This window comes from Dasypus novemcinctus, chromosome 11, assembly GCF_030445035.2.
Source record: "Dasypus novemcinctus isolate mDasNov1 chromosome 11, mDasNov1.1.hap2, whole genome shotgun sequence".
In the NCBI taxonomy this organism is placed as follows: domain Eukaryota; kingdom Metazoa; phylum Chordata; class Mammalia; order Cingulata; family Dasypodidae; genus Dasypus; species Dasypus novemcinctus.
The window spans coordinates 104,817,769-104,842,544 of NC_080683.1; positions in this window are offsets into that span (position 1 = coordinate 104,817,769).

The following is a 24,776-nucleotide window of genomic DNA, read 5'->3' on the forward strand; positions in this document are numbered from 1 at the left end:
TGAAAAGGTGATTGTTGCTTTAATTCTACTCAGGGGAATTAGCATGTGTTTGTAAAGATTATTAGAGGAGTGTGTACATGGGGAAAACAAAATGAAACATTGCATTGATAAGAGTTGTCTGTAAATGTTTAGTTTTGGACTGATTCTGCTGCTCTTGGCTACCTACTTCTGGCATATACAACAGAGGTTCGAAAATGTTACTGGAAGGCTTAAAACAATAGTTTTTAATAGGAAAACTACAAATATATTTCATTAAGTAAAATACTAATAATTTTACTTAAAAATGTGGGAACAAGCTTCCTTGTTTATCATTTACATAGTATATTTAGCAGATAAAATATTTTCATGTTAAAATGTTTAAGTTTTATTTGAAATGCAGTGTGGAACATTAAAAAAAGAAAAAGTAATCTACAGCATTGTTCTTCAAACACAACTTTTGTTAATATTTTCTTCAATTTCCTTTCAGTCATTTTTCTCATGAAGAGAAATTTGGAGTGGCAAGTTAGGAACCTATATGTTTGAATAGAATGAGCTATTTACAAAGAATACACAAATTTATTTTAATTTTTTCCATAATACTACATGGGAGCCATCTAGAATATCTATGTCTTTGTACATAAAAATGTTTGTAAAGATTCATATCAAACTATTAACACTAATTTCCCATAGAGAAGGAATTTGGAGTAGGGAGAAAGGAGAAATGTGTACACATGCACACAATTATATATAACCCACACTAGAAGCAGCACATGCTACTCCTAAAGTTAAAAGAAAAATTCAGAAGCCAGGCCTTCCATCTGAGCCCTTGATTATGTTCTTTTATTTTCACTTAATTTAATATTAGTAAAATATTTTTCTCGGATCTCTCTCTATGTTTGTGTATATATATATAAATATATATATTTCTATCCAAACATCTTAAGAACTAGTTCAGTTATATGGAAAATATTCTTTTGTAGAGTGGTACCCATCTTCACATGACTGCCTCTAGGGAAGGATTAGTCTCTATTAACAAACCCAAGGCCATTAATTAAAAGAAATTGAGTGTAAGTTCAGTTTGAATTAGTAAGCACCTGCAATTTTTACTAAAAGAAAACTAAAGCATTTTAGAAAAAATTAAAATAGATAACCCTAATTTTAAGCTCCTTGAAATGATTGTATTACAGATTCTAAGGTTTTGTTAGGTGGAGAAAAGCCAGAGATACGATGGTTCTTAACTGGGGGTGACTTTTGCTCCTGGATGGAGAATTTGGTAATGTTTAGAGACTTTTCTGGTTATCTCAACTGCAGCTGGTGGAGGGGTGCTACTGGCATCATCTGTTGGGTAGAGGTCAGGATCAGGGGTGATTTTAAATATTTTGCGATATACTAGAACAGCTTTCCACAATAAAGTATTATCTGGTCTAAAAGGTTAAGTGTGCTGTGACTGAGAAATTTTGGGATAAATCCACTTAAAGTGATTAGAGTGATAATAGTACAAAGGCTGGAGTATCTCAAGTGACTTCCAATTTATAGTTGCATGTAATGGACTGAGCACCCATCATGACTCATTCTCTACCAAGTGCTTTCCCAGTGTTGCCTCATTCAACACAAAATGGCCCTATGGGCGAAACTCAGGGTTCTTAGGCAAGCAAAATGAGACCTAAAGTAATTGAGTACAACGATTAAGGTAAAACCAAAGGTAAGTGGTAAGGCACAAGGTGGCGGCAGTTCAGGGCTCTATGACTCCTAATGCCACATTATTTTCACATAATCATAGGGGAAAGAAGGCACGTATATGAAACATTAGAAGTACACAAGAATGGAAACCTGAGATATGTTGGGAGTTGAGAAAGGTAATGTAATAGTCAGCCCAAGGGTGCTGATGCAAAATACCAGAAATTGGTTGGTTTTTATAAATGGTATTTATTTGGGGTAAGAACTTACAGATACCAGGCCATAAAGCATAAGTAACTTCTCTCACTAAAGTCTATTTTCATTTGTTGGAGCAAGATGGCTGCTGACGGCTGTGAGTTCAGACTACTTCCTGGACTCCTCCCTTCCAGATCTTGCTTTCTCTGGGTTCAATGTTCCTTTCTTCCTAAGGCTGACTTCTCTTTCCTCTGTGAGCTTCCTTCCCAGGGCACCAGCTTAAGTCTTCAGCATCAAACTCCAACGACAAAACTCCAACATTGAAAACCCCCAACTCTGTCCTTTGCCATGCCTTTTATCTGTGAGTCCTCACCCACCAAGGGGTGGGAACTCAATGCCCTAATCATAACTCAATCATGCCCAGGTACAGATCAGATTATAAACATAATCCAATATCTATTTTTGGAATTCATAACCATATCAAACTGCTACAGTTAACATCGCTTTTTCACTGAGATCAGTTAGAAAGTTCATGGTAGAAGTGACATTTCAGTTGAAATCTATAGGTTGAATTGGCTTTCAGTAGGTAGGAAAGAGGGGTGATAGCATCCTCAGTAGAGAGACCAGCATAGAATGAAAGAGCTAAGAAATCCCAAAGTAGCGTTAGACTCAGGATCCTAATTTGATTGGTAAATAAGCTCTTCCACAACTTTCCGCAGAGAGTTACTCTAAGTGAAGGGTTCTGCAATAACCTTAGCCATATGGCCTGGGGTCAGAGGAGACCTGGTGTTTCAGGATTTTGCATGGCATCTGACAGAGGAATTCATCATAACCTAGCCAGGTATGTGCCTAGAAGAGAAAGTGTCTGAGAATTGATAGAACTCTGCTACTAAATGCAAACAACTTGACTGCAGGACCATTTACCTATCCAGAAATTCATTTTGTCGATGTGTTGACTTCCTTACTGATTAGGAATGTTGAAGGCATCACCTGGCTGGAACAGCAGCAGAAGTCCAGATCCACCAACACAAAGGCATGATCCCAGCCCAGCAAAATTCCTGAGCTGCTGATACTTAAATAGCAAAAAGAACAGTAATAGCAGAATTCCCATTTGTAGCAGCCACTCTGAAGCTGTGGCCTGGAAAAACACATCGGGTATATCACAAACTGCAAGTAACTTTGCTTTGCCCAATTCTTTGCTCAGTACAATATAAGGCTCCCCACTTCTACCACTTGAGAGCAACAAATCAGAACTCTGCGATTGTGGTTTAATAAGAGTTCTTGCAGATTCATTGCTACTAGATTGTAGATTTCCACTTCTGTCAGTATCTAGACAATGATGGAGCAATGAAGCAGATTCCTATTTGAAATATTCCTTTTTGGGAATTGTGGTCTCTTAAGGTATTGAAGTCCTGCTAGCTTTAGCAGCAAAAGACCATCAGTACTGATCTATTGGCACTTGTAAACTGCCCTGGGGAGTCTCACAAACACTGGGTGGGCAGGACATCTGTAAAATTGGATTTTCTCTATCCAAGTCAAACTGGGCTCAAAACTATCAAGAGTTGGGTATTACTATGAATGCAACTATACATACAGCCTCAGTGTGATAATACATGTAAGTTTGGTTGCCTTGGTGTGGTGAGGTATCCCCTTCTGTGGAGACATGCCAGAAGTTGGAAAGCCAGGACCATGAGCAAAATTCTTGTGAAACTGTGCTGGCAGACAGAGAGGGGGGCACAGCTTACAACTCCTGTGACTGAATTAACCATAACAAGTGGCACTAATTAAAAGTACTTTTAAATTTTGTTGCACATTCAGTACATGTCAGACCCTGTGTTAGGTAATTTGTATGCATTATCTAGTTTGATCCTCAATAAAGAATTGCTTCCAATTATAGATGAGTGCATTGAGGTTCTTAGGGATAAGACCCCTGGCAATTTTAAACAAACAGTAAGTAGTGGAGTGGGAATTCGAAGACAGACATACTGGAATTTGACAGCCATGATTTTGTTTTGTTTAGTTTTAAATAGTTTTCCTGAGATATAACTTACATACCTTACAATTTACCCATTTAAAGTGTACAAGTATATTCACAGGATTGAGTGACCATCATCTCAGTCTAATTATAGATCATTTTGGCACCCCCAAAAGAAATCCTATACCCATTAGCAGTCAATCCCACCCTCACTCCAGTCATAGGCAACCACTACTGTACTTTCTCTCTACAGAATAGCCTATTCTGGATATCTCCTATAAATGTAATTATCTAATGTGTTTTACTATGTATCAGTAGTTCATTCTATATATTATACTGAATATCTTTCTACTATGTGGCTATTCCACATTTTATTTATCTGTTCATCAGTTTGTGGACATTTTGGTTGTTTCCATATCTTGGCTATTATGAATAATGCTGCTATGAACTTTCATGTCTAAGTCTTTGTGTAGATGTATGTTATTGTCTCTTGAATACATAACTAGTAGAATTGTTGGGCCATATGGTAACTTTATGTTAAAGCAGCTTTCACCTATCATAAATATATGAAGATTCAAAATCATTCACATCCTTGCCAACACTTGTTGTTCTTCAGTCTTTTTGGTAATAGCAACGTTAGTGTGTGTGAAGTGGTTTTGATTTGCATTTACCTGATGGTTAATGATATTGAGCATCTCTTTGTGTGCTTGTGGGCCATTTGTATGTTTTCTTTGGTGATAAAAGTCTTATTCACATCCTTTGCCCAGTTTTTCTTTGTATCATTTTTTATTGTTGAGCTATAAGAGTATTTTGTACAGTTTAGGTAAAATTCCTTGTCAGATTAGATAATACATGATTTACAAGTATTTTCTCCCATTCTGTGGGTTGTCTTTTCACTTTCTTGATGATACCATTTGCAACACATTTTAATTTTTGATGTGGTATAATTTATCTATTTTTTCTTTTGTTGTTTGACCTTTTGGTGTCACATCTAAGCAATCATTTACCTAGCACAAGGTTATAAAGATTTATTCCTGTTTTTCCTATGAGTTTTAATGTTTTAGTGCTTACATTTAGGTTTATAATCCTATTTGGTTTGTTATTACATGTGTAAAGTGTGAGACTTCATTCTTTTGCAAGTAGATATCCAATTGACTCAGCACAATTTGTTGAAAAGACTATTCTTTCCTCATTGAATTGGCATGCTTGCTGAAAACTGATTGACCATAAACATAAATGTAAGGGTTTATTTCTGGATCAAATTATATTCCATTGATCTGTGCTAGTACTATACATCTTGATTACTGTTGATTTGTAGAAAATTTGAGTGCAGGATGTCTGAGTTACCCAATATTCTTTTTCAAGAGTATTTTGGTATTTTGGATGCCTTGCATTTCCATATGAATTTTAGGGACAGACTGCCAATATCTGCCAAAAAACAAACTGGGATTTTTGTAGGGATTCCATTGAACCTTTAAATCAATTTGGGGATTATTGCCATCCTGGCAATATTGAGTCTCTCAAATCATGAATATGGGAGGTCTTTTCATTTATTTAGATCTTCTTTAATTTCTTTTAACAATATTTTGTGGGTTTCAGTGTACAAGTCTTGCATTTATTGAATTAAATTTATATTTATGCATTTTGTTCTTTTTTATGCTATTGCAAATGGAATTTTTAAAATCTATTTTGAAACATTCTTTACCAGTTTAGAAAAAGAAATTGATCTTTTATATTGATCTTGTAACCTGCTATTTCTCTGAATTTGTTAGTAGTTCTAATAACTTTTTACTAGATACCTCAAAATCCGCAGATACAGGTAGTTGTAATTCATCCTTTCCAATCGGATGTCTTTTATTTCCTTTCTTTTCCTCATGGCCCTGGCTGGAACATCCAGTACAATGTTGAATAGAAGTGACAAGAGCAAACATCTTTGTCTTATTCCTGATCTTATTAAAACATTGTCTTTCACCATTATGAATGATATTAATTGTGGGTTTTTCCATAGATGCTCCTTATCAGGTTGAGAACATTCTTTTATAGCCTTAGTTTGTTGAGTGTTTTTATCAAGAAACAGTGTTGGATTTTGTCCACTGCTTTCTCTGCATCTATTACGGCGATCATGTAGTTCTCCCCTTCCTCCTTTTTTTCTGTTAATATGGTTTTCTGTTAATATGGTTAATATGTTTTTTTTCTGTTAATACAAAGAGGAGACTGCAACCATGATCAAAGTGAACATTAATATTGCAGTGATGGTAGAACATGTAACAAAATTATAAAGATAGCAGTTACCAGAGGTTCTGGGGGGGGGCGGTGAGGAGGAGGGGAATAATGGGTGGAACATAGGGCATTTTTAGGACATTGGAATCAAGTGTAAAGCACAATGTGAACTATACCTTAGTTAGTAACAATGTTTCAATATTTATTCATCAATTGTAGCAAATGTACCACTCAATTATAAGATGCTATTAATTGGGGAAATGTGGGAGGTCGGGGGTTGGGGTATATAGGAATCCCTTATACTTTTGATGTAACTTTCCTATAATCTTAAACCTCTTTAAAAATAAAGTTTATGGTACTAAAAATGGTATATTACATTGATTTTTAATAGTTGAACCAACATAGCTATCCTGAGATAAATCCCACGTGGTTATTATGGAGTACAATCCTTTTAATATAATATTGCTTTCACTTTGCTAACACTTTGTTGAGGATTTTTGGTATTTTTCTTTCCTTGTGATCTCTTTGTCTGGTTTTGTTATCAATGTATGATTTTTCTGCATCTACTGAGATGACTGTATTACTTTTCTATTGTTTCTGTGGAAAATTACATCTAATTTAGTGGCTTAAACAATACAAGTTTATTATCTTACAGTTCTGTAGTTTAGAACTCCAGCATGGATCTCATTGTGCTTAAATCCAGGTGTAAGCAGAACTGCATTCTTTTCTGACAGTTGTAAGGGGGATCCTGTTTCCTTGTTATTTTCCTAGGCTCTAGGTAGGTAAACCAAAATAATCTCCCCAACCCAAGGTCCTGAACTGTAATTACATTGGCAAATTCCTTTTTGTCACATAAGGTAACATTTTCACTGAATCAGGGGATTAGGACATGCACACCTTTGGGGTATACTATTTACCTACCATAATGATGCACTTTATTCAGTTAATGTGGTATTTTACATTAACTGACTTTCAGATATTAAATCAACTTTGCATTCCTAGGATAAATCTTACTCTGTCACAGTGTATAATATTTTTTTATGTGGCTGAATTCAATTTACTAGTATTTTGTTGAAGAATTTGAATCTATATGCATAAGGGATACAGCAGTTTTCTTTTCTTATGATGCCTTTGTCTGGTTCAGATATCCAGGCAATACTGGCATTCTAGAAAGAGTTGTGAAGTATTCCCTTTTCTTACATTTTTTGGAAGAATTTTTGACAGATTGTAAGTAATTCTTCTTTCAAAGACCTGGACTTTTCTTTCTGGGAAGATTTTTAATTACAAGTTAATTACTCACTTGTAATAGTGAATTATTATTTGTAATAGTTCTGTTAGATTTTCTATTTCTTCTTGAGTCAGTTTGGGTATTTTGTGTTTCTAAGAAATTGTCCATTTCATTTAAATTATTCCTTTATTATCCTTTTTATTTCTCCAAGGTCAGTAGTGATATCCCTCTTTTACTTAATTTAGTTCTTTGATTCTTCTCTGCTTTTTCTCTTGGTCAGTCTAGCTAAAGGTTTATCAATTTTGTTGAACTTTTCAGAGAACAAACTTTTTATTTCATTGATTTTCTGCATTGCTTTCTATTCTTAATATCATTAATTTCTATTCTAGTCCTAATTATTTCCTTCCTTCTACTAGCTTTGGATTTAGTTTTCTCTTTATAATTGCTCAAAGTAGACTTTTAGATTAATGATTTTAAATCTTCTCTTTAAAAATAGGCATTTTCAGCTATGAAGTTCCTTCTGGGCAATGCTTTAAGTTTTAGTATATATATATATATATATATATAATTTCATTTTAATTTATCTCAAAATATTTTCTAATTTCCTTAGTGATTTCTTCTTTGACCCATTGGAATGTGTTTTTTAATTTCCACATAATTATGAAGTTCCTAAATTTCCTTCTGGTATTGATTTATAATTTAATTCCATTGTAGTCAGAATATACTTTGTCTGATTTCAATCCTTTTAAATTTATAGAGGCTTGTTTTGTAGACTAGCATATGGGCTACTCTGAAAATGGATCCATGTGCAGTTGAGAATAATGTGCATTCTGCTGCTGTTGAGTGGAATTTTTTATTGATGTCTGTTAGGTCTAAATGCATTGTAGTGTTATTTAAGTATTCTATTGCCTTTTTGATCTTCTGCCTAGTTCTTTTATCCATTATTGAAAGTAGAGCATTGAAGTATGCAACTTCTATTACTGAATTGCTTTTTGAATCAGAAAAGAAAGGAGAAGAAATGTATTTATATTCTCTGTTATAAATTCCTGCATAATTACCTTTTCTGATGCTCTTTATTTCTTTGTGTGGGTTTGAATTACTCTGTCATCACATGCTTTTAGACTGAAGAACTTCTTTATGTATTGCCTGTGAGGCAGGTCTACTAGCAAAGAATTCTTTTGGCTTTTATTGAGCTGGGATGTCTTCATTTCTCCTTCATTTTTTAAAGGTAGTTTAGCTGGATATAAGATTTTTTTGTTGATGTTTTTCTTTTTTTCAGCACTGAATATGTCATCTCATGCCTTCTGTCTTCATTATTTCAGATGTCAGTGTTAATCTTATTTTGATTAAAATATATGTAATGAATCATTTTTTTTTCTTACTGTTTTCAGAATTTTCTCTTTATCTTCGATTTCCAACATTTTGACTTCTATCTTTCTGGAGTTTATTGGGAACCATAATGTGATATTGTTTTCCCACAATTTAGGAAGTTTTCAGCCACTATTTCCTCAGATACTTCTTTTGCTCCTTTCCTTTCTTATGGTACTTCCATTATGTTTATAAGAGTGTGCTTAATGATATCCCACATTTCTTTGCTTCTCTATTCACTTTTATTCATTCTTTTTTTCTTTGTTCTTCAGTTTGCCTAATCTACTGATAGATCTTCAAGTTTGCTGATTCCTTTTTTGCCAACTGCAATCTATTATTGAGTCCCTTTACAGAATTTTTCATTTTGGTTATTGTATTTTATAATTCCAGAAGTGCCATTTCTTTCTTTTTAATAGCTTTTTATCTCTTTATTGGTATTCTCTCTTTGATTAAATATTGTCATCATACCATCCTCTAATTATTTAAGATGAATTCCTTTACTTCTTTGAACTTATTTATAATAGCTGCTGTGGCAGTTTGATATGGTTATGAATCCAAAGATAGATATTGGATTGTGTTTGTAATCTGGTCTGTGCATGGGTTATGATTGAGTTATGATAAGGGCTTTGATTAGGCAACACCATTAGGGCATTGAGTCTCCATCCCTTGGTGGGTGGGGACACAAAGATAAAAGGCATGGCAAAGGACAGAGTTGAGGGTTTCTGATGTTGGAGTTTTGATGTTGAAGTTTGATGCTGAAGTCTTAAGCTTGAGCCCCAGGAAGTCAGCACACAGAGGAAAGAGAAGCAAGCCCCAGAAAGAAAGGACTTGAGCCAGGAGAAGAACATAGAGTAATAGAGACAGCTCCTTACACACAGCAGAAACCCCAGGGAGAGAGACAGAGCCATTCACCTGATAGTCTACAGCTGACCTTGTGAAGAGAGGCAAAGTCTAGAGGGCCCCACAGTTTCCAGCTGACCTTGTAGAGAAAACTGAGGAGCTGATCCCAGAGGAACCCAGGAAGCCTGACCCTTCACAGATGTTGGCAGCCATCTTGTTCCAACACGTGGAATAGACTATGGTGAGGGAAATAACTTATGCTTTATGGCCTGGTAACTGTAAGTTCCTTCTCCAAATAAATACCCTTTATAAAAGCCAAACAATTTCTGGTATTTTGCATCAGTACCCCTTTGACTGACTAATACTGATGCTTTTAAGTCTTTGTCTGTACCCATTCTGTGGAAGTTTCTATTGCCTATTCTTTTTCAGGTGTATGTGCTTTCCTGTTTCTTGGCATACCTGATAGATTTTGTTGAAACTATAAATTTAAATTATATATTGTAGCAATGCTGGAAAATGATTCCAGGTCATGCATTCTTTCCTCCACACACACCTGGAAGTAGTTGTTTGGTTGGTCATTTGTTTATTTGTTTAGTGACTTGCCTGAGTTAATTACTCAAAAGTTTGAAGTTTGTTTCCATGAAAGACCCAGAGGTTTCTCTGTTTTTTTTTTCTTTTAGCCTAGCTATCTAAGGACCACCCCTGGGTTAGCATAGGCCCCTTATTGGTCAAAAGCTGTTTGTAAAGTCTCTTAGCCAGTTAGGTTTTTGCCTTTTACCATTAAATGTATGTGTGGCTTGGCTTGGAGTTTGCTATCACAATTCAGGGTGTTTACATATTTTTGTCCCATGTTTAGCTAGAGACTAGTAGCTTAGAGGCTTATTTTCTAATGACTCCTAAAAGGGTGCAACTTTGGTCATATGCATATTCTTTCACATTATCAGGGAATGTTTTGATTTTATTTTTAAGACTGACTACCTAGGAGTCTCTCCTGAGCCAGAGTAACTTACTCTTCAGTCAGTGGTTGGTTAGAATTTGTGTTTAGACCCCTGGTGCCAATGAGGTTCATACTCTGTGTTGATAGGTCTCTGTGTGGCTTGGGGAATTCTTTCTTTTTTTTTTTTTAATATTTATTTATTATTATTATTTTAATTACATTAAAAAAAATATATGAGGTCCCATTCAACCCCACCGCCCCCGTCCCCCACTCCCCCCACAGCAACACTCTCTCCCATCATCGTGATACATCCATTGCACCTGGTAAGTTCATCTCTGAGCATCACTGCACCCCATAGTCAATGGTCCACATCATAGCCCAGACTCTCTCACGTTCCATCCAGTGGGCCCTGGGGGGATCTACAGTGTCCCGTAATTGTCCGTGAAGCACTATCCAGGACAACTCCACGTCCCGAAAACGCCTCCACATCTCATCTCTTCCTCCCGTTCCCCACACCCAGCAGCCCCCATGGCTACCGTTCCCACACCCATTCCACATTTTCTCTGTGGACATTGGATTGGTTGTGTCCATTGCACACCTATGTCAAGTGAGGGCTTAGATTGCACATGGGTACTGGATGCACTCTTCCCGCTTCTAGTTGTAGACACTCTAGGCTCCATGTTGTGGTGGTTGACCTTCTTCAACTCCATGTTAGCTGAATGGAGTAAGTCCAATAAGTCAAAGTGTAGGAGCTGAAGTCTGTTGAGGCTCTGGGCCTGGGTGTCATATTATCAGTCCAGAGATTCAAATCCCCTACATATATCTTAAACCCAGCACCAACTACAATTCCAATAAAGTAGCATGCAAGTCTTGTGAAAAGAGATCCCCTCTGAGTCCATTTCCATCACGCAGAAACACCAGCTCCAAAGAAGGGCCATCTGTCATGGCAGTGAACCCCTTCTGCCATGACCATAGAACCCGTGGGTCTCTTTATCCCTCAAAAGAACCAATACCTGGGGTTGTATCTACCTTATCTGTCTCTTAGACTCTGTTCAGTTGTACATAGGGGTATTCCTTCTGACAACCTCCAGACTCTTTTTTAGAGACTCACAGCCTTATAATCTCATTTCTCCTTTCCATTTCCCCCTTACATTAGGTCAAACCGCTTCCCGAAGTCATGTTATTATATGTAGACAGGTATATTCTGCTGTTCCGCATTGAATCTTTAATTCAAGGTCATTTTCTAGTTGCTTCTTCAGCTGGTATGTGGTAGTGATCCCTCGGTGCCAGGGAGGCTCATCCCCGGGTGTCGTGTCCCACGCTGGGGGGAATGCATCACATCTACACGCTGAGTTTGGCTGTGAGAGTGGCCACATTTGAGTAACATGAAGGCTGTCAGGAGGAAACCCCCAGGCACAATGCTACTCTAGGCCTTGTTCTTATTGCAGGTGCATAGGCTCAAAAGTGTAGCCATTAGTATCAAGAGCCCACTGTTGGGCCCTCCTTCCTTCCTGGTTCTTGCCGTTGCACCTGGAGGATTGCCGCTGCTCTCCCAGGGCCCACAACAGTGACCCCCCGGCCAGGAGCCCAGTACCCCCCCAGCTGTTGTTTTTAATTGTTTCCACTATGAGTATATATAGACATTACCATATACCCTGGGCATATGCCCTGTATAACTCCCTGTCAACCATATATATCCTGTCAATAACATCCCATATCAGTATTCCTCCGCTGCCATTGTTGAACCACTCTGTGATCCAAAACTTCCCGTAAAGTGAATCCCAACATAATGTCAGCTTCAGAAGAGTCTTAGATCACCAAAATTCATATATACAATATACAGTATTTCCCCAGATCCACCATAAAACCTTTTCCCTTCCACAGCAATAATCTTTTAACTTATTCATATCATATTTCCTGAAACTGATGTACAGATTCCGAAACTATAGTTTTCAAACAAGGTAACATTTGTGCTTACTATGTGGTCCATACTTTAGGTTGTACAGTTTTCTAAATTTTTTAGTTATCCTATGTTTTGTCTTATGGTTTTCATTATTAGTCTGTCGTCCCCTATATGTTTTTGGTGTAATATTAGCTGTTTTATATTCATCCTCGTGTACTCTCACATAACTCCTCTTTTGACCCCTTATTTACCTTTGTTCCATCCATTGCACGTCCATTTTCCCCTCCCCTTAGGGCCCACAATGCCTGCCAATCTAATGCCCTGGGAGCCGTCCTTTCTCACGAGAGATACAGTTCTCTCTATTCGACGGCATTAGTCTTCCCCAGGATATGGGTCCACCCCACCCAATGGTAGAACCCACCTTGGCAAAATGAGCCTTCAGCTATTCCCTCCGGAGTCCATCCCGCATCAGACCATACCCCCTGAGCGTCCTAACCAGGTAACCCTCCTACTTATACTTTGATACGTTTTACTCAACATTTAGTTCTCAATGAACTTCTGGCACTCTCCCATGTTTGTATGTTGCCCCTCCCTCCCACCTATTTCTTGGACCATATTACCCCTCTTCCCATCCCCAGCCCCCCTCAAACCCAGAAAACCCCACCCGAAGGTAACCCCTTGCCCCCATTTTGTCCCTTCTTTGTGCTCATACTTACCCCCAGCTCATCACAGATTCCACCCCTACAGACATTAACTCACAGCCTTCCTCCACCCCCCGATTTCCAGTAAGCCACTTTTCCAGACTCTAGCTCTCTGAGGCAGTTAACTTATTTCATATCATTGAAGTCATATAGTATTTGTCCTTCAATGCCTGGGTTGCTTCACTCAACATAAGATTCTCAAGGTTCATCCATGTTATCACGTGCGATTGTAGTGTATTGGTTCTTACAGCTGAGTAGTATTCCATTGTGTGTATATACCACATTTTATTGATCCACTCATCTGTTGATGGACTTTTGGATTGATTCCAACTTTTGGCGATGGTGAACAATGCTGCTATGAACATTGGTGTACATATATCGGTTTGTGTCCTTGTTTTCAGATCTGATGGGTATATACCCAGCAGTGGTATTGCTGGGTCATATGGCAAATCTATGGATAATTTTTTGAGAAACTGCCAAACTGTCCTCCAGAATGGTTGGATCCTTCTGCATTCCCACCAGCAATGGATGAGTGTTCCCCTTTCTTCACATCCTCTCCAGCATTTGTATTCTACTGTTTTTTTCATGGCTGCCAATCTTATGGGAGTAAGATGGTATCTCATTGTAGTTTTGATTTGCATTTCCCTGATAGCTAGGGATTTGGAGCATTTTTTCATGTGCTTTTTAGCCATTTGTATTTCTTCTTTGGAGAAGTGTCTGTTTAAATCTTTTCCCCATTTTTTAAATGGGTTGTTTATCTTTTTGTTTTCGAGATCTATGAGTTCTTTATATATGTAAGTTATAAGTCTCTTATCAGATATATGGTTGCCAAATATTTTCTCCCATTGTGTGGGTTCCCTTTTTACTTTCTTGACAAACTCCTTTGAGGTGCAGAAGGCTTTAATTTTGAGGTAGTCCCATTTATCTATTTGTTCTTTTGCTGCTCGTGCTTTTGGTGTGATATTCATGAAGCCATTTCCTATTACAAGGTCCTGTAGATGTTTCCCTACACTGCTTTCTAAGGTCTTTATGGTCTTGGCTCTTATATTTAGGTCTTTGATCCATCTTGAGTTGATCTTTGTATAAGGTGTGAGATGGTAATCCTCTTTCATTCTTCTACATATAGCTATCCAGTTCTCCAGGCACCATTTGTTGAATAGGCCATTCTCTCCCAGTTGTGAGGGTTTGGTGGCTTTATCGAATATTATATGGCTATATACATGAGGTTCTATATCTGAACTTTCAATTCGATTCCATTGGTCTGTGTGTCTCTCCTTATGCCAGTACCATGCTGTGGGGAATTCTTTCAAGCCTACCTTATGTTATGTTCTTATTGTTCCTGAATAAGTGAAGGTAAGTAGATGTGCTAAGCCTTCTTTTCCGCCAGAGTAGACTATGCTCTCAAGATGGCTCTTCTTGGCTGTATTTTTACCTAGTCCTCTATTAAACATCACTACTCTGTTGCTCTGTGTTTTGCTTATATCATGGAGTCACCAGCTGCCTCTTAATTACTCTCCATGAAATTTTCATTTTTTTAAAACAATTGTTCTTCAGTTTCCTATGCTCTATTTCAAATAATGTCAGTTCCTTCAGGCAGAGAAGTAAAGATCTTTATGTTAAAGTAAAGATCTTTTCTTTAACAGAAATTGTACTGGAGCTGTTATCAAGGAAATGATTTCCCAATGGGATGACTCCCTTCAGAGTAGACACTTTGGAGGACGGCAACCCTTAATATTTTCATCTTTCCCCCTCCTGGTATGGAATGCTTGGTCTAGGGTGAACTGGAGCAGAATACTTGATTTCAATATTCTTAGCCTGCCATGCCTGCACTAAAACTTCCGCAAGTGGGTGATGGTTGGAGAAGGGAGATCTGGTCCTTTCTTCTGTGTCCACCTAGAATAAACTTTCCACAGGTCCGGGCTGGATGGGATGAGAAATGCTGAGAACCTTTCTCTTCCAGGGTGAATCTATAGCCTCATACTAGGAGTTGGGGGAATAGGTAGATGCTGTTTTCTTGGCTGCACCTTACTGGAGGAGGAGTTTCTTAACATGGAGCTGGGTTTTTAATGCCACAGACCCTCACTGTTATTATTGAGAGTTAATAGATATGTTTTTAAAATATATTTTTATTAGAGAAGTTGGAACTTACAAAACAATCATGCACATGTGTGGAATTCCCATACAGCATCCCTCCACCAACACATTACATTGTTGTGGAATATTGGTTACAAATTATAAGATAATATCATCAGACTATTACCACTAACTATGGTCTATAGCACACATTTGGTGTATTTTTTCCACACCCTCCTCTTATTACACAATACAGTGAATATATCTTTGGTATTCATATAAGATTATTACAGTATTGCTGTTGACTGTACAGCCCATAGGTTATATTAATTGTATTTTTCCCATGCTTCTTCACATTCTCACCACTTTGCAATAGTGATGTCCATTTGTTCTAGTTTATAGAAGGGCATTCTTGTATTTGTTCTACTAGCCACAATTCTCATCCACCTCTGGGTTTACTATGTTACTCAGTCTCTATATTATTCTCCAGCTTTCTTTCAATTCACATTTATATCTCTAGATTACCATTTTCAGCCACAATCCCATTTATAAACCAGCTACATTAGTTCTACTCACTATGTGTTACCATCAACTCTATCCATTTCCATACTTTTATAGTCAAGTTAATTAAAACTTCTGCATACCGTAAGCATCAGTACACCTTCTCAGCCTTCCTCTTATCTCCTCATAAGCTATATTCTAGGTTTTAACTTGATGTGTTTATTGTTTGTATTTAGTTCATATTAGTGAGACCTTTTGTGCCTAGCTTTTTTCACTTAGCATAACGTCTTCAAGGTTCATCCATATTATCATTTATTTCATATATCATATTTTGTTTATCCATTCATCAGTTGATGGACACTGGGGTTGTTTCCATCTTTTGGCATTTGTGAGTAATGCTGCTATAAACATCAGTGTCCAAATGTCTGTTCACATCACAGTTTTTGGTTATTCTGAATATATTCCCAATAGAGGAATTGCTGGATCATATGGCAGTTCTATATTTTGCTTCCTGAGGAACCACCAACTGTCTTCCAGAATCTGCAACATTTTACATCCCACAATCAGAGGAGTGCTCCTATTTTTCCACATCTTCTTTAGCACTTTTTGTTTCTGTTTTTTAAATAATGCCTATTCTATGCAGTGTGAAAGATATCTCCTTGTCGTTTTGATTTCCATTTCCCTAATAGCTTGTGACATGGAACACTTTTTCATATGCTTTGTTGCCACTTTTATTTCCTCTTTGGAAAAATGTGTATTTAAGTCTTTTGCCCATTTTAATTGGATTGCTTGCTCTTCTATTGTTGAGTTGAATGACCTCTTTATATAAAATGAAAATCAAATCTGTACCAGATATATGATCACAAATATTTTCTTATTGAGTAGACTGCCTTTTCACCTTCTTGATGAAGTCCTATCAATCACAAAAGTGTTTCAGTTTGAAGAGGTCCTATTTATCCTCTTCATCCCTATTTTCCATATTTTATCCATGTTTTCTTTCATTGCCTGCGCTTTCAGTATATATAAGGTTTATGAATTCACCACCTACCACCAGGTCTTGAAACTGTTTCCTTATATTTTCTTCTAGGAGCTCTATGGTTCTAGCTTTTATATTTAGGCCTTTGAACCATTAGGAACTCATTTTTGTGTAAAGTGTGAGAGAGGAGTCCTCTTTCTTTCTTTTGGATATGGATATCCAGTTTTTCTAATACCGTTTGTTTAATAGACTGTTCTGCCCCTGCAGGGTGAGTTTGAGCCTTGTCAAAAATCACTTGACCATAGATGTGAGGGTCTGTTTCTTAATCAACAATATGGTTTGACTGATGTATTTTTATGCTGGTACCATGCTGTTTTTACCACTGTATTTAGGTAATATGAATTAAAGTCCAGAAGTGAGAGTCCTCCAACTTCCTTCTTTCTTTTTAAGATATGTCTGGCTATTCGAGCACCTTACCCTTTGTATTAGTCAGCCAAAGAAGTGCTGATACAAAGTGTGAGTTTACAAACATAATCCTTCTCTTTGGAATTCATAAATAATTCCAATCTGCTATACTCCATCCTCTGAATTCCAAAAAGTCATTACAATACTAAAAAAGCCTTAAATCCTTTCAGTTAGCAATGCTATATACAAAATCACATCACAATCAGTTTATAGAGACACAGTTTGTCTTGGGGCAAAGTCCTCTCCCGCTGTAGACCTGTGAAACCTACAAAACAATTTATCTTCTTCCAATATACAAAGGGACAAACAAATGATAAACATTTGATTACCATATGGATAATTTGGGAGGGAAGCATGAATCACTCTTCCCCTACACTTCTGAAAACCTGTAGGGCACCTCCATTAGATTTCAAAGTTGGAGAGTCATTCTTAAGATGATGGTTTCTTCTTCTTGGCACCTCATAGGGGCCCACCCTGTCTATGTGTTTGCACAATGGCATTTTCTTGGTTCCATCCTCATCAAGCATCTGGGTGGTGACTGAGCTCCAGACCTTACCTTCAAATAACATTGGGGATATGGCTATCCTTTTCCCAATCTCTGAGGTACAGTCTTAACCTTCTTAGAACAGTAAAGTAGCAGCAACATTCTCCCTAATTTCTGGTATACATACCCAATCCTCTCAGAACAGTGAGTTGGCAACCTGATCTTCCCTAATCTATGGGGGATAGATCCACCCCTCTCAGAACAATGGAGTGTCTTTCTCACTCTCCCCAATACTTGGGGAAAGTGCTCCACCCTCTTTGTTGCCTGGAGTGGCAAAATTCTCCCTGAACAGTGGGCTGGAACATCCACCTTCTTCAAATGCCAGGCAAACTCACCCTCTCCATTCACACGAGTGGAGTACTCTCTTGGCCCAAGGGAATATTCTAATTACAGACATTAACTTCCCTGGTTTTCCTCTTAAAGCTGCTTTCCCTTCCATCTCTCCCCTCCATGTCCCTTTTAGTCCAGGTTGACAGTAGTTTTGTTCACACAGAGCTCATGAAAAGCATGCAGGAAGCAGGGGTCCAAGCCATCAGACAGTAACACTTTCCACAAATCTTTCCTGGATAACTGCATTTTCAATCCTGTCTTGCAAGTTCTGGGTTTAATTAATTCCTCATCAGCTTATCTCTTTCCTCTAAAATTTTGTATAACCTGCAAAGAGAAGCCAGGCTGCATGTTCCACATTTGGTTTGGAAATCTCCTTGGCTAAAAGTCCAAGTTCACAATTTTCAAATTCTGCCTTCCATATAACATCAGGAGTCATTCTTGCTAAGTTCTTTGCAACTTTAAAACATGGACCACCTTTCCTCCAGTTTCCAATAATAGTTTCATCATTTCCTTCTAAGGCCTTATCAGAAATAACTTCAGGCTACTGTAGCAGTTTGATATTATTGATGAATTCCAAAAGGAAATATTGGATTATGTTTGTAAACTGATCCTTTCCTCTGGGAATATTAGATTACATTGGATTCAGTGCCAGTAGGGTATTGAACCCTCATCCTTGGTGGGTGGGGACTCACAGATAAAAGGCATGGCAAAGGACAGAATTGAGGGGTTTTGATGTTGAAGTTTTGATGTTGGAGTTTGATGCTGATGCCTTAAACTGGAGCCATGGGAAGTAAGCTCACATAGAAAACGGAAGCAAACCCCAGAAAGAGAGGAACCCTGAGCCCAGGAAAAAGAAGCCTGAGGAAAGGAGGAGTCTGAAACCTTGCAGACTTCAGCAGCCATCTTGCTCCAACACGTGGAAATAGACTTTGAGAAGGGAAGCAACTTATGCTTTATGGCCTGATATCTGTAAGTTCCTAGCCCAAATAAATAACCTTTATTAAAAAAACAACCAATTTCTGGTATTTTGCATCAGTGCCCCTTTGGCTGACTAATACAGCTACATATTCCTACCAACAGTCTCTTCAAACAATCCAGGCCTTTTTTATCAAGCACCTAACAATTCTTCCCCAAAATACCCCTTACCCATTTATAAAACTGTTCCAGCATTATTGGTAATTGCATAAGCACCACCCTACTTGCAATACCAGATTCTGTATTACTCAACCAAAGATGTGTTGATGCAAAATACCAGAATTCTGTTGGCTTTTATAAAGGGTATTTATTTGGTGTAAAAGCTTACAGTTACAAGGTCCTAAAGAGTCCAACTCAAGGTTGCTTTTTTCACCAAAGTCAGTTGCCACATTTAGAAGTAAGGTGGTTGCCAATCTCTGTGAATGTTCAGTCTTCCTCTCTCTCAGCTACAGGCTGGCACAGGGTTTGTTTCTGGGTTTCCTCACCTCAAGTGCTCTGCTCTGTCTAGCTGCAAGCTCTCAGGCAAATGACTCTTCTCTCTTCCCAGGGTCACAATATCAATGTTCTCTCCTCTGCCATGTCTATGGAGCTCTCTTTCTTTTCTTTGTATCATCTTCTTCAATGTGTCTTCTTGACTGTTTGTTTATATAGCTCACCAAGGGAGTAGGTACTTAGCCTGAGTTGCACTCTACTGACATGGTTGAATCAAAGCACTAATCTTAACATAATGTAATCAAAGATATCTCAGCTGAATCTAATACAATCAAAAGGTATCTCACCCAGAGGAACAGACCAGTTTAGAAATATAATTTTTCTTTTTGGAATTCATAAATAATATCAAACAGCTACACCCTTGCAAATTTGATAATTTTGTTTTCAATATCTTTAAAAAATGCTGGTGGAATTTTTGTCAAGATTGCATTGAATCTGTATATCAATTTGTGTAGAACTGACATCTTAACATTATTTAGTCTTCCAATCCATGAGCACAGAATGTTCTTCCACTTCTTTAGGTCTTTTTAGAATTCCTTTTAGCAATGCTTTGTAGCTTTCTGAATATAAGTGCTTTATGTCCTTAGTTAGGTATATTCCTAAATATTTGATACTTTTTGTCACTATTGTAAATGGAATTTTTTCCTGACTTACTCTTCAGATTGTACATCATTATTGAATAGAAAGACTACTAATTTTTGCATATTAATCTGGTTTCCTGCCATTCTGTCAAAATCATTTATTAGTTCTAGCAACTTTGTGGTAGATTTTTCAAGTCTTTTTAGGTATAGGATCATATCAACTGCAAATATCAGAAGCTTTGCTTTTTCCTTTCCAATTTGGATGCCTTTTATTTCTTTTGCTTGCCCAATTGCTCTAGCTAGAACCTAGAGCATTATATTGAACAACAGTGGTGACTATGGGCATCCTTGTCTTGTTCCCAATCTCAATGGGAAATCTTTCAGTCTTTCACCACTGAATACTATGTTAGCTCTGTATTTTTCATATATGGCTTTTATCATGTTGAGAAAGTTTCCTTCAATTCTTATCTTTTGAGGTATTTTTATCCAGAAATAATGCTGTATTTTTCAAATTACTTTTCTACATTAATCAATAGGCTCATGTGATTTTTCTTCTTTGGTTTATTAATGTGGTGTATTACTTATGTTGAAATACCGTTGCATGCTTGGTATAAAATCCACCTGATCAAGATGTACAATTCTTTTAATGTGTTGTTGGACTTGATTAGCAAGTATTTTGTTGAGGAGTTTTGTATCCATATTCATTAGAGAGGTGGGTCTCTAATTTTCTTTTATCATATTATTTTTTTCATGGCTTAGGTATTAGATAATATTGGCTTTATATAGTGAGTTTGGTGGTGTTCCTTCTTGTTCAGTTTTTTGGAAGAGTTTGAGTAATATTGGTATTAAATCTTCTTTGAATGCTTGGTAGAACTCACCTGTGAAACCATCTGGTCCTGGGCTTTTCATTTTGGGAAACTGATGACTGTTTCAATCTCTTTTGTTGTGATTGGTTTATTGAGATCTTCTACTTCTTCTAGAATCAGTGTAGGTTGTTTATATATTTACTGAGGTCTTCTACTTCTTCTAGAGTCAGTGTAGGTTGTTTATGCATTCATAAAAATTTTTCCATTTCATCTACATTGTCTAGTTTTTTGATGTATGCTTTTTCATAGTATCCTTTTATGATCTATTTATTTCTGTGTGGTCAGTAGTAATGTACCCATTTTCATTTTTTATTTTATTTATTTACATCTTCTATCTTTTTTTTGTCAGTCTAACTAAGGGTTGTTGATTTTGTTAGAATTTTGAAGAATCAACCTTTGATTTTGTTAATTATCTCTATGGTTTTTTGTTCTCAATTTCATTTACTTATTCTCTGATCTTTTTCATTTCATTCCTTCTGCCTGCTTTGGGAATAGTTTGCTATTCTTTTTCTACTTCCTCCAGCTGTGAAGTTAGGTAACTGATTTTAGCTTTTTTTCCTTTTTAAATATAAGCATTGAAGACTATAAATTTCCCTCCCAGCACTGACTTTGCTGCATCCCATAGGTTCCATTGTGTTCTCATTTTCATTAATCTCAAGAAATTTATTGATTTCTCTCACACTTTCTTCTTTGATCAAATGATTTTTAAAGAATGTGTTCTTTAATAGCCATATATTTGTGCATTTCCCCTTTTTCCACTTGTTGTTGATTTTCAGTTGAATCCATTACAATCAGACAAAGTGCTTTGTACAATTTTGATCTTCTTGAATATATTGATTTCTCCTTTATGACTCAGAGTATGGCCTGTTCTGGAGAGAGATCCATGACACTTGAGAAGAATGTATAGCCACTGTTTTGGTGTGCAATATTTTGTATATGGCTATTAGGTTTAGTCTCTCTTTCTTTTTTCATATTCTGCCCAATCATTTTGTCCAATGCTGAGTGGGATATTGAAGTATCCACCTACTATTGTAGAGACATCTATTTCTTCCTTCATATTTGCAAATGATTGTCTCATGTAATTTGAGGCATCTTGGTAGGTTCATAAACATTTATCATTGTTGTTTCTTCCTGGTGAATTGCCATTTTATTAATATATAATGACTTTCTTTGTCATTATATATAATATAATATATATATAATAAACTTTAAAAGCAAAACTATTATATAATATAATAGTTTTGCTTTTAAAATTTATTTCATCCAATATAACTATATCTACTCTAGCTTTTGTTTGGTTACTGAATGCATGGAATATCTTTTTCCAGCCTTTCACTTTCAATCTATTGGTATCCTTGGGCATAATGTGAAATTCTTCTAAACAGTATATAGATGGTTCATATTTTCTTATCCATTCTGCCAGTCTATGTCTCTTGATTGAGAAATTTAATCCGTTAACATTCAATGTTATTCCTGTTAAGTCTGTTCTTTTCATCCATTTTGGCCTTTGGTTTTATTTGTCATTTTATATTTTTGCCCTTTTATTTACTTTTACTGATACAATCTTCATTTCTAGACTCTCTTCCAAGTCCCTCTCTCATGTCTTTCTTTTCAATAGCACCCTGTTTTGTATTTCCTACAAAGCTGGTCTCTTGTTTACAAACTTTTCTGTTTTTGTGTATCTGTGAATATTCTAAACTTGAGCTCATTTTTGAAAGACAATCTTCCTGGATATAAGATGCTTGGCTGTTAAATTTTCTTTTGCAGTATCTTAAATATATCACACCACTGCATTCCTGTCTCCATCATTTGTGATGTGAAATCAGTACTCATCTATTGGGTGTCCCTAGTATGTGATGCATCACTTTTCTCTTGCTGCTTTCAGAATTTTCTCTGTCTTTAGAATTTGATATTCTGATTAGTGTGTGTCTTGGATTATGTCTATTTGGATTTATTTGGATGGGATAATGTTGTGCTTCATGGACATGGATATCTATGTCCTTCCATAGGGAAGGGCAATTTTCTACCATAGTTTCTTCAAATATTTCTTTAGCCCCTTTTCCTTTCTCTTTTCCTTCTCAGACACTGATAATACTTATGTTTGCACATATATTGCCATCATTTAATTCCCTGAGACCCTGTTTAATTCTTTCCATTATTTTATTTATCTGTTCTTTTTTATGTTCACTTTTTATATACTTGCCTCCTCAAATCTGCTGTTATATGCCTTCAGTGTATTTTTTAACATATTTTTTAAAAGATACTTAGATTACATATATATTAATAAAAAATTATAGGGATTCCCATATGCACTGCTCCCCACTCTTTCACATTTTCCCACATTAACAACATTCTTCATTAGTGTGGTACATTTGTGACAATTGATGATCACATTTTGGAGCACTGTCACTAAGTATCGATTTTTTTTACATTGTAGTTTGCACTCTCTCCCGCACAGTTTTGTAAGTTATGACAAGATATGTAATGACCTGTATTTGTTATTGCAATATCATTCAGGACAATTCCCAAGTCCTGAAAATGCCCCCATATTACACCTGTTTCCCCCTCCCCTCCTCTCAGAACCTCCAGAGACCACTGCCCCTAAATCAATGATATAAGTTCTTCCATTGCTAGAATCACAATAGGTCTATAGTAGAATACCAGTAAGTTTACTCTAGTCCATCATTCATTCCCCAATCCTGAGGATTCTGGGATGGTGATGTCCACTCCACCTCAAATTGAGAGGGAGCCTTAGATCCCATGTAATTTTAATTTTGATTATTCTGCCTTTCATTCCTATAAGATCTATTTGTCTGTGTATCTTTTCAAATTCTTCTTTGTGCTCATTCATGTCGTCTTAATATCCTTAATCTCTTTAGCCATCTCATTAAATTTATTTAGGAGATTTGTTTGAACATCTATGATAAGTTTTCTCATCTCCTTTATGTCATCTGGAGGCTTATCTTGTTCCTTTGACTGGGTCATATCTTCCTGTTATTGATACAGATTGTTAATTTTTTCTTGGTGTCTTGGAATCTGGCTTACTAGATGTATTTATTCTAGGTACAGTTTCTCTCTTTAGTTAGGGGCTTTCTTGTCTTTTTCCCTACTACTGGTTGTATAGTAGGAGCCAAGGATATAGTTGGTACTGTAAGCTGTGGAGGCTGACACTTGCTGCATTGCCTCAAGAACTGATGGTGCTTCTGCCACCTTTCTCCTCTCCCAGGGGTAGGGACAGAACCACACTGTAGGAGTTTGATATGGTTAAGAATTCCAAAAATAGCTATTGGATTATGTTTGTAATCCGGTCTGTACCTTGGCATGATTAAGTTATGATTAGGGCTCTGATTGGGCCATGTCATTAGGGCATTGAGTCCCCACCCACTACTCACAGATAAAAGACATGGCAAAGGACATAGTTGAGGGTTTTTGATGTTGAAGTTTTGATGCTGGAGTTTGATGCTGAAGCATTAAGATGGAAACCCAGGAAGTAAGCTCACAGAGGAAACAGAAGCAAGCCCCAGAAAGAGAGGAACCCTGATCCCAGGAGAAATAAGCCTGAGGAAAGGAGGAACCCAGGAAGCCTGAACCCTCACAGATGTCGGCAGCCATCTTGCTCCAACACATAGAAATAGACTTTGGTAAGGGAAGTAACTTGTGCTTTATGGCCTGGTATTCATAAGCTCCTACCCCAAATAAATATCCTTTATAAAAACCAACCGATTTCTTGTATTTTGCATCAGCACCCCTTTGCCTGACTAATACAAACATCCATACATAGTAATCCAAGTCTTGCAGGTCAAGACCCTCTCTAGTTGTCTGGAGTGACTGAGGAAGCTTCATGTCCCTTTTTTCCCTGCCTGGGTCAGGAAGAAAAGGAGCTGCAGGTGTGGTAAAAACAACTTAGCTGTGCATTTCCTGACTGCAGTTGCCCAGGTAGAGTAATGTAA